The sequence below is a fragment of the Mustela erminea genome, chromosome 10, assembly GCF_009829155.1.
Source record: "Mustela erminea isolate mMusErm1 chromosome 10, mMusErm1.Pri, whole genome shotgun sequence".
Taxonomy (NCBI): Eukaryota; Metazoa; Chordata; class Mammalia; order Carnivora; family Mustelidae; genus Mustela; species Mustela erminea.
The window spans coordinates 3451944-3461491 of record NC_045623.1 but is presented as its reverse complement, the minus strand read 5'-3'; the positions used below and the strand labels follow the sequence as shown (position 1 = coordinate 3461491).

Sequence of the window (9548 nt, the reverse complement as noted above, 5' to 3'; positions counted from 1 at the left end):
AATATCTTTAGAATTTTATAGAAATATCACTAAATTCATTCATTTATAAATGAAGGATTGTAAGATTTTTTTCATAATTTTCCTTTTGAACCATCCATGAATATGGTGTATCTCTCTTTTGGTAGTCCACAATGCCTTTCATTAAAGTCTCCACATTTTGTCAAAAACATTTTACACTAATATTTTAAACACTATATTTTGCTATTTTAAATAACAACTTTTACAATTATAATTTTAAATTATTTGTTTCTGGTAAATATAAATCTAAATTATTCTTTTTCTGATCTTTTATCTTACAACTTTTCTAACTCTTCCTATTATTTTTATTTCTTGTAATCATTTGTATGTACATCATTTTCTTTATCACATCTTTTCTTTCTCCTTGGGTTACATACTTAGAAGCTTAATTGCTATATAAAAGCATCATGCTCATTTTAAATTTTAATTTGTATATGTAACAACTATGTGTTGAATAATGAATCAACAATTTTTTTTTCCACCCAGATGGTTATGGCAATTTATATTTCCAACCACTTACTAAGACCCATTTCTGATTATCTTCAACAATACTGAGTTTTGTTATCCATTTTAAGTTTTTTCCAGTTCAGTATAAAGGAATAGATCTAATAGAACTCATTCCTGAAAAGTCATCATTGTTTTATATGTAGTTCTTTGGTTATTTGTATGCATAAACAGAAAACAATACATTTTAAAATCTCTTAGTCATTTATATTTCTTTCTAAGCTATTTGTTCATGTGCTTTGCCCATAGTTTTGTAAATAGTTTTATTTATTTTCAATAAAATTGTAATAGCTTACTGTTTATTATTAATTTTAATTTTCTATTACTGACCTATGTATTTTATTTTTCCTTTATTGGTTAATTTTTCCATCTTTTAAAAAAATGATGTGTTCTGTCATATAGAATTTTTTTCTATGTGGTGAAATTTGTCAGTATTTTTTTGCCATACTTAAAATATTTTACCTGACTACCTGTAAAAGAATAATTAGGAGCATATTCTAGTAATTTTGGAGTATTAATTTATTGTCCCTACTATAGAGACTTACAGTTACTGGCTCAGAGATACTGAGTCTGAATTACTTCTTTCGAGGGCTTAGCATTTTTCCCTCCTATCTCCAGAGATTATGAGAGCCTGACAACATAAGAAACATACTCTCAAAAAACTCATCTTTTGCTAGTACACATTGTTTATATTAAAATGATATCCAAACCCTTGAGATCCTGTGCCAGTCTTCAATGTTACATCATGCTGCTATCTTGTCACCTAAATCCAAGTCAGATTGATTGATGTTTTGGGTCCTGATCTTTGTGGAGTCAGGACACAGACAGAATAGCTTCTAAGTCTCATCATGCTTGGAATGAATGAGTTGGGCTCCTGAATCAGAACTCCCTATGTGAGCCAGCAATCAATATCTTGAACAACAATTACATTAAATACATTCTTTGCAACTCTATGAGCTACACCCAGATAACTCACTGGCCAATTTCTGCAGGGTGATAAGGCTAGAACACACTAATGTGAATATCTCAGAGTGAGAATTCTGATGATAATGGCTTAAGTCACAATCAAAGTGAAGTTAATGCTAGTATTAATGAATAGATTTTTAAACTCAGTATCCATTAAATGCATAGTGCTATATTAGAGCTGATGAGGAATATAGAAATGTAAGACTCAAGCTGGGGATTTAAGGAGTGTTTATTTAAATGTATTTGAGAGAAAAGACTCATACAGGCTATCACATCAAGTTCCATTTGAACAACACAGTTTTAGAAATGCATGGATTATGGAATAAATCATGGAAGCTTAACAGGTAGGATAAATTCAAAGTAGAAAAAATAAGCTATTTTAGCTTAAGAATATTTTTAAAGGGAGATAGCAAAACCAAAATTGGAGGTATGGCAAGGGTACTATTGAAAAGGCCTCAACCACCAATCAGTAGAGATTGGAGCTCATCAAGGACCCAGGGGACTCTAAGAAGAAACATCCTTAATGGTCTTGGGTAATTATTCCTGAGGGAGAGGGGTAGAATTCAATGAGGATTAGAAATCAATGAGGAACTGAAACCTATGGAGGAACAGAACAAACGGGAAACATGGCAGGCAAGAGGCAAAGCAATTCGGGGGGGCACCTGGGTGGCTCAGTTGGTTAAGCATCTGCCTTCGGCTCAGGTCATGATACCAGGGTCCCCACATCTGGCTCCTTACTCAGTAGGGGGCCTGCTTCTCCCTCTCCCTCTGCCTGGTGCTCCCCCTGCTTGTGTGTGCTCTCTCTCTCTGTCAAATAAATAAATAAAATCGTTTTAAAAAAACAATTCAGAGAAGGCTGGACACCAGGGGGTACCAGATGCTGAAAGGAACATGGTAAGATATACAGATGTGTATTTATGCACACTCACATACGCATAGTCACATATGTTGTCTCTTTCATTGTCTCTGTAATATCTCTAAATAGAAGTACACATAGACACACACACACACACACACACACACACACACACACACTCCTCAACCACATAATAGTAGGGTTCATACCACAACAATAACCTAGATATTATGGAATCAACATCCACTCAGGGTCTAGGAAATCCCAGAGTTCTTCCCAAGACTGGAGGGCAGTAGAATTTCTTCATACAATCTCCCTAGCTTTTATTCTTTCTCATCTAATAAGTGGTTTAGTTATTTAATAACCTTGCACAGCCATAGATGGGGCTCTTGTTGTCTGACTTGCTATCAACCCAGATATTAACTCTGGCCCTTTTCTTTATCCCCTAAAAATGTGAGAATATCAATATTACTTCCAAGAAAATCCTGTGTTTATATAATTGAATTGAGAATAGGAGTTAGGAGAAGCTTATGAAACAGAAAGAGACAAAAAGTTGTATGATGTATTACCTCTGTTCTTAAATGTCCTCTGGCCTCCACGTCACTAGGGGTCTTTCCCTTGGTTGTTTTATGCTGGGCAGTGACTACCCTTCTACCGTCTCACTATTTCCATGCTGCCTTTCCTCTTTTTCCTCTGTGGATTTCACTTCAGCCTTCCCACATGACCCCTGAAAATCTGAATTCTCAGTCTCACTGGCAAGGTCTTCCCTCTGTCCCTCCTCTATAAAACCTTATTCCTGATTCACACTGTCTTATTAAAACCTACCCATAATCTCAACAAAACAAAAAGGGTCTTGTATTTTCCTAACCAGGTTCACTTTCTTTAAAATACAATTGTAATTAAATAAATGAAAGAAAGAAAGAAATAATGTGTTGGCATTTCTTTAGAGATTATAGCACGTTATAAACTCTCTACTAGAAACTTTCTTTGCGTTAGCTCACTGACTCTCAAATAAACATACACCCCCACCAAGATGTACTTTTTATATTATCTCTATTATAGGTGGACAAAACTGAGAACAAGAAGGATGAGGTAGTTTTCACAAGGTCATAGAGATAATAGGTGGCAGAACCAGGATTCTTTCTTGGGTCTGACTCCTAAAGTAGTTTCTTGGTTGCTAAGGCAAACGTACATATCTGCAGATACACACACACACACACACACACACTCACTCACTCACACACATATAAGGTAATAAAGAGTTAGAGGATTCTATGAAACTTGGTTAAACTAGACTGAAACATTAAATTAAGATATGAGAGGCAAGAAAATAGACTTTGGAAACTCAAGCTCCAAAACTGAGCCAGGCATGTATCCAGCAGGGACAGTGGGAGAGTAAGGTGGGGGATGATTACAGTTATTCTCTCCCCACTTTTTCTAAGCAGCCCTATTACAAGCTGGGAGTAGCTATCCTGAGTTCCCATGGAGGAAGGCAGGGAGGGAGCAGCTGCCAGTCACCACCGGTCACAGGACCATGTGGGTGGCAGGAGGCAGTCCCCTCATGCCCAGGTTCTGTCTCACAGGCTGAGGGCAGAGCCCAAAGCCAGGATAAAAGGGCCTCACGGTCAGGGCACCTCTATACCCTCCTCTCCTGAGGTGCTGACAAACCCAGTGCTGCCTGTGGACCGGTAAGTGTCCCTTGGGACTGAGAGCAGAGCCTTTCACAGAGGGAGCTCAGACCAGAGCAGGGGGCAGGGGGCAGGGGGCAGGGGGGATTAGGGCCTTTGCAGTGCATGTGTGTGTGTGTGTTGGCAGGGGGGGGGGTGACAGTGAGTAGAGGATGAGATTGGGTTCGTGTTAGCAAAGAACAAGCCACAGGGACACTGAGGGACGGGCAAGGAGCAAGGAAGGCTGGGAACATGAGCAGGAGCAACTGTGTGAGTGTTGACAGTACTCTAGAAAAAACAAACTGATCTGTAGTTGTTGGTCTCTGGTTGGAAGAATTTGCAGCATCTACCACCTTACCAAGCTGCAACTGTTGTCAAAAGGGAGGCTTATCTTTGAAAGCGTTAACTATCCCTCCCGGGAAAAGTAAAGATGGGAACAGGGACACTCAGCCAGCAGAGAGGAAATCACAGCTGACTGACTTATTTAAGCACTCAGACAAAAGGGCTTCAGAGTTAGAGTAGAACAACTCAAATCTTGATGCTGAGGTGTTAGTTTGAGGTGAGTGTGTGCAGGATACCAGAGCACTGGGACCAGTCAGAGGCCTGGTGCAAGTCCCAGTTTACAGTAAGTTATCTTTTGCCTCAGCTCATTCTTCCAGCCAATCTCCAATGTCCTTTGCGGGTGTGAACTTCTATGTCCCTACTGGACCGGGATATCTAGAAAGTTCTCCAAGAGGGAATGACTGTTTTCCCCAAAGAAGCAATTCCATTTCTAAACTGCTGCTTAGATTAAGTATTTCCGTGATTTTTGCTGTAGAATTTCTCCTCTAGATGTTTGATTTTGAGCACTTTTCCTTAGCATATTTTGACTTCAGTTCTCTAATTATATAACAGATGAAGCACTTCAGAGATGATATGAGAGCATTCGGAGAACTGGTAGAAATAATTAAAGTTTCTCTGTTGGCTTAACCAGGACTCCATTTAAACTGTTCATCAAATAAAGGCACTGGAAATGAAATTGCAGACAGGAAGGAGTGGGGCAGGGGGTCTCTGGGTCCTGGTCTGACTGTGTAACTCTCTCCCTCAGCTCCTGACCCCGCCAGCCCAGATGTCCTGCCAGCAGAACCAGCAGCAGTGCCAGCCCCCTCCCAAGTGTCCCACCCCCAAATGCCCCCCAAAGTGTCCCCCAAAGTGCCCCCCAGTCTCTTCCTGCTGCAGTGTTAGCTCTGGGGGCTGCTGTGGCTCCAGCTCTGGGGGTGGCAGCTGCTGTAGCTCTGGGGGTGGTGGCTGCTGTAGCTCTGGGGGTGGTGGGTGCTGCCTGAGCCACCACAGGCGACACAGGTCCCACCGTCGTAGACACCAGAGCTCTGGCTGCTGCAGCCAGCCCTCAGGGGGCTCAGGATGCTGCAGCCAGCCCTCGGGGGGCTCTGGCTGCTGTGGAGGAGGCAGCAGTCAGTCCTCTGGAGGCTGCTGCTGATGGGGACCCTGTGCCAAGAAAAGTATGCTTGAGGATAGCGAGTAACCAAATCCTTCCTCTTGCTCCTATTTTCCTGCTGGTTCTGTCCATATGGTTCAGGGGTCTGAGTGAAGGCTTGTGCTCTGCCCCACAGGATCCCTGTTCCCTGGTGTCCAGGAGCCACAACCCCTCCCCCAACCCCATTTACTCACCTTCTCCCCCATATGCATGGCTGCCCTAGGAATCCAAAGCACAGACCCTACACCTTTCAGTAGCTTACCTTGTTGTAAACCCAGCCTGATGTGAAACAATAAAACTAGAAATCTTCACTCCCTCTTGCTTTGATTGTTGTTTTCTTTTTATTCCTACAGTATCTTTTTCATACTCTGTCCTCAACTCCTGCTTCCCCCGAGGCCTCAGTGTGTACGGAACTTACTCAGATTTACCACCTGCACCACTAATGTCCTTAAGAGCAAAACAAATTTTTATTGGTTCAGAATCCAATCCAGGAGCCAACTTTGCCTTTAGTTGCCAGAATTCTTTAGTCTCCTCCTATCTGTGACAGTCCAGGCTTTTTGTCTTTCATGATTTGAAGATTTTTAAACAGTTGTTGGTTTTTGTAGAATACTTATCCGTTTGGGCTTATTTGATGATTCTTCCTGACTTGGTTCAGTGGTACATTTTTGTAAGGAGTGTCCTGAGAGCTGATACCATGCCTCACATGATATCTAGTTGTCACACCCCTTGGACCCTAAAAATTGGGAAATTCCTGATAAAGCTGAGACATTGAATTTCTAAATTTCATTCCACCAATTTGTATCTTTTGCCAGTAAAAGCAGCCTTTTCATCCCACTCTGAGTAGGTTAACCATGCATTTCCCAAGGAAGCTGACAGACCTCCTGGAAGCTATTGCCTGCTGTGCACCACTAGTTCTCTTCAGAAACCATCCCACCATCTATCTTGGTTTCCAGACATGCACCTCGACTCAAGTCCCAGTAGGACGCAAAAGGTGATGTAGAAAGTGTGACCCATAAATAGGTACACTACACTATAAAAGAACTACATAGATTTTTTTCTAATTTATACTGATATAAACCCAGGGAATATGTATGGGATGGATAATAAGGGTATGAGATAATTGTAAAAGGGACATAAAGTTGGATGAGGCCGAACTTATTTATATAGGTCCACCAAGCAGATATTTTAGACTTAATACTATAGTTTGGTGGTGGTGGTGATGGGGCATGGTGGTGGGGTAGGGGGATGGTTAGACAGGGCTCTAATAGTTTGTTGGGTTGGTTGGCTGAAACATGGACCAAAAGGTGGCTGACACTAAATGAAGATGAAATGCCAGTACTTCCTTGGTATATTATAGATGAAGGCGTCCAAGGCTTATCGGAATGTTAGAGTGGAATTATCAGTTGAGATCTTCTCATCTCCTCTGGAAGGGCCCATGAGACTTATCTTTCATGACTATGAGAAATATATCTGTGAGGAGATAATAGCTTCCTTGAAGAGCTATGTGATTGTTCTCTTTAGGTTAGAAATTACAGTGGAATCTGATGCCACTGAATTGGGAAACCTAAATGCAATAGGGATAATTGGATACCATTGACAGCACTTAGGTACCAAAGGCAAAGGGGGTGTGGTTACTATTGTGGATAATAGTCAAGGCAGTAATCAGAACATTCTGACTCACAGAAAGCTGTGGTTCTGGCTGTTCATCATGGTGGTGTGGAAATGAAGTTGATGGGAAGTCTACTGCATTGTCACTTGATATGTATAAGAGGAAAAATTCTAAGTCAGGTGAACAAAACTCTGAACTGTAAAAAGAGAGAATAATGCTCCCCCAATCAATTCCCAACTTTTAGCTAGTTATAGACATGAACCCCTTGAATGAAGGGGAGGCTAGGTCCTCTTGAGGAAGAATCCTTGAACTCTGCCAAAGCCTTCCCCAAAAGGACCTATGGCACTTCACCAGAGTAATTGTGCACTGGGGAAAAGAAAATAATCAGACTTTGGGGCTAATTGGACACTGGCTCTGGATTGACACTAATTCCAGGAGCCTCAAAACATCACTTTTAGGTCCACTTAGAATAGGAGCTTAAAGAAGTCCAGTGATCAATGGAATTTCAGCTCAGTTGTTTTTTTGTTTTTGTTTTTGTTTTAATCTCACAATAGGCCCAGTGGGTACTGAACCCACCCTTTGGTTGTTTCCTGGTTCTAGAATGTATGATTGGAACTGATATACAGAAAAACTGGCAGAATCTCTAATCGGTGGAGTGAGGTCTATTATGATGGGGAGGTCAGTTAGGAGCCATTAGAACTATCTCTACCTAGGAAAACAATAAATCAAAAACAACCCCACACTTCTGAAGGGATTGCAGAGATTAGTGATACAATGAATGATCTGAAGGATGCAGAGGTGGTTATTCCCACCACATCCCTATTTAACTTGCCTATTGCTAGAAAGCAAATGAGTCTTAGAGAATGATGGTGGTTTACTGTAAACTGAAGCCAGTCTTGACTCCTTCCACTTGTAGCTGCTGTACCAGCTGTGGTTTTGTTACATGAGGAAGTTAGCACATCCCCTGGTAACTGACATGCAGCTAGGGATCTGGAAAGCTTTTTTTTTTTTTTTTCTCTTCAGATCTGTTAGGAAAGACCACCAGAAGCAGTTTATTTTCAGTTGGAAAGGCCAGCAATGTACCTTTATTGTCCTTCCCCAGAAGTAGAACAATTCTGCTACCCTATGTTATAGTTTAGTTCTCAGGAATCTTGATTGTCCTTCCCTTCAACAAGTCCTCACACTGGTCCATTACATCAATATTATGTGGATTAGTGCCTAACAAGTAAAAAGTAGCAACTACTCTAGACTTATTGTCAAGGCATCTGTGTGCCAGAGGGCAGGAAATAACTCTGATAAAAACTCAGGGGTCTTCTACTTTGGTGGAATTTCTAGGGGTCCAGTGGTACAAGGTATAGTACAGTGAAACAGAAGTAAATAGAAGTAGTTCCATCTGGCCCCTCCTACAATAAAAAACAAGGCACAACACCTAGTGTGACTCTTTGGGTTTTGGAGGTAACATATTCTTCATTTGGGTGCGTTACCCTAGCCCATTTACTGAGTAACCCCGAATCTGCTAGTTTTCAATGGGGTCCAAGATAGGAGAAGGCACCAGCAGACACAGTGATTCCGTTGAACGGGAAGTTAAGGCTGCCACATGGCTACTTTGGCCTCCTCATGACCGAATCAATAGGAAAAGAAGGTAGTTACTGAGCTCAGTGGGATGATTGATCTTGATTACCACAGAGAAATTAAACTGCTATTCACAGTGGAGATAAAGAAGAGTATGTGTGGAATACAGGAAATCCCTTGGGGCAACTCTTAGTTCTGCCATGCCCTGCAATTAAAGTCCATGGAAAACTAGAAGAACCCAATTCAGACAGGATATTCACGCCCCATACCCTTTAGGAATGAATATTGGGTCACCTCACAAGCCAGAAAGAACCATGGCCAGAACTACAGGCATTTCTTTCTAGGATATGTTTACTTCCTTACTTTGTTGTGAGTGTGTGTGTTAAGTACCTTTGGTTTCCTCCCATTCTTATCCCCTTATCATATAACATAAGATGTTTTGACTGATGTATTTCAGTATTGTTCAACATTACATAATAGAAGTTAAGTTAAGGATATCAAAGAGAAGAGCCAACATCATTCAAGGACTTCACATCCTTTTCTGGTGAAAGAGTTTTTGCATTATTTGCTATCCAGAGCCTAATTGCTTCATGTTAGCTGGCAGTATGGCCTTGTCATTGTCTTTATTTGGAGGTTGAATATTGTTTAAGGAGATGTATATGGGTGTCAAGTTGACAAGGGGTGAATTGTGATGGTTAATTTTATGTGTGGACTTGGCTAGGCCATGGCACTCAGATTTTAAATCAAACACTCAATGTAAATGTTGATATGAAGGTATTTTTTTTAATGTGATTATCATTTAAATCAGTTGACTTTGAGTAAAAGAGATTACCCTCCATAATGTGGATGTACCCCAACCAGTCAGTAGAAAGAATTAGATAA

General features: G+C 40.9%; 1 long non-coding RNA gene across 1 annotated transcript; it reads left to right on the top strand.

Annotated features, from left to right (window-relative positions):
- The first annotated feature begins 3938 nt into the window (after positions 1-3938).
- On the top strand, positions 3939-5796 carry LOC116567662. Its single transcript, XR_004276291.1, has 2 exons — positions 3939-4032; positions 5099-5796. It is a non-coding gene; the product is annotated as an uncharacterized LOC116567662 (long non-coding RNA).
- Positions 5797-9548: the final 3752 nt, after the last annotated feature.